The following is a 2,210-nucleotide window of genomic DNA, read 5'->3' as shown; positions in this document are numbered from 1 at the left end:
ACTGACTAAAAACACAAAGACTCTAAATATACTGACTCAAAAACACTCTGACTTAAAAGACACTGACTCAAAACACACTCATTTAAAATATGCTGACTCAAAACACACTGATTTAAAATATGCTGACTCAAAATACACTGACTCAAAACACACTCATTTAAAATATGCTGATTCAAAACACACTGACTTTAAATATGCTTACTCAAAGCGCACTCATTTAAAGTATACTGACTAATAATATACTGACTCAAAATATCCTGACTCTAAACACACTGACTTAAAATATGCTGACTCAAAACACACTGACTCAAAATATACTGACTCAAAATATACTGACTCTAAATATACTGACTCTAAATATACTGACTGTAAATATACTGACTCAAAACACTGACTCTGAATATACTGACTAAAAACACTGACTCTGAATATACTGACTCAAAATATGATGACTTAAAACACACTGACTCAAAAAATGATGACTCAAAACACACTGACTCAAAATATGATGACTTAAAACACACTGACTCAAAAAATGATGACTCAAAACACAATGACTAAAAATATACTGACTTAAAATGTACTGACTTAAAATATGCTGAGATAAAATATGCTGACTCAAAATACACTAACTTAAAACACACTGCCTTAAAATATACTGACTCAAAATATACTGGCTTAAAATATGCTGACTCAAAACACTTTGACTTAAAATATGCTGACTCAGAGCTCACTCGTTCAGAATATACTGACTAATAATATACTAACTCAAAATATCCTGACGCTAAATTTACTGACTCAAAATATACTGACTCAAAACACACTGATTTAAAATATGCTGACTCAAAATACACTGACTCAAAACACACTGACTCAAACACAAAGACTCAAAATATGCTGACTCAAAACACACTCATTTAAAGTATACTGACTAATAATATACTGACTCAAAACATACTGACTCAAAATATACTGACTTAAAACACACTGACTCAAAATATACTGACTCAAAATATACTGACTTAAAATTTACTGACTCAAAATATACTGATTCAAAGCTCACGGATGAAAAAATATACTAATTTAAAATACGCACACTCAAACACACTGACTCATAATATACTGACTCAAAATATCCTGACTCTAAACACACTGACTTAAAATATGCTGACTCAAAACACACTGACTCAAAATATACTGACTCTAAATATACTGACTCAAAACACTGACTCTGAATATACTGACTAAAAACACTGACTCTGAATATACTGACTCAAAATATGATGACTTAAAACACACTGACTCAAAAAATGATGACTCAAAACACACTGACTCAAAAAATGATGACTCAAAACACACTGACTCAAAATATGATGACTTAAAACACACTGACTCAAAAAATGATGACTCAAAACACAATGACTAAAATATACTGACTTAAAATGTACTGACTTAAAATATGCTGAGATAAAATATGCTGACTCAAAATACACTAACTTAAAACACACTGCCTTAAAATATACTGACTCAAAATATACTGGCTTAAAATATGCTGATTCAAAACACTTTGACTTAAAATATGCTGACTCAGAGCTCACTCGTTCAGAATATACTGACTAATAATATACTAACTCAAATTATCCTGACTCTAAATTTACTGACTCAAAATATACTGACTCAAAACACACTGATTTAAAATATGCTGACTCAAAATACACTGACTCAAAACACACTGACTCAAACACAAAGACTCAAAATATGCTGACTCAAAACACACTCATTTAAAGTATACTGACTAATAATATACTGACTCAAAACATACTGACTCAAAATATACTGACTTAAAATATACTGATTCAAAGCTCACTGATGAAAAAATATACTAATTTAAAATACGCACACTCAAACACACTGACTCATAATATACTGACTCAAAACATGCTGACTCAAAACACTGACTCAAAACATGCAGATTCAAAACACAGGCTCAAAAGACAATAAATCAAAAACATACATTGAAAATACACTGACTTAAAAGAGACTGACTTTAAACACAGAGACTCCAGAACATACAGAATCAAAACACACTAACTAAAAATACTTTGATTAAAAAACACTGACTCAAAACAGAGACATTTAAAACATGCAGATTCAAAACACAAAGACTTAAAACACACTGAGTCAAACACAGTGACTCAAACACCCTGACT

Source organism: Astyanax mexicanus, chromosome 24 (genome assembly GCF_023375975.1).
Source record: "Astyanax mexicanus isolate ESR-SI-001 chromosome 24, AstMex3_surface, whole genome shotgun sequence".
In the NCBI taxonomy this organism is placed as follows: domain Eukaryota; kingdom Metazoa; phylum Chordata; class Actinopteri; order Characiformes; family Acestrorhamphidae; genus Astyanax; species Astyanax mexicanus.
Note: the sequence above shows the minus strand (reverse complement) of the source record.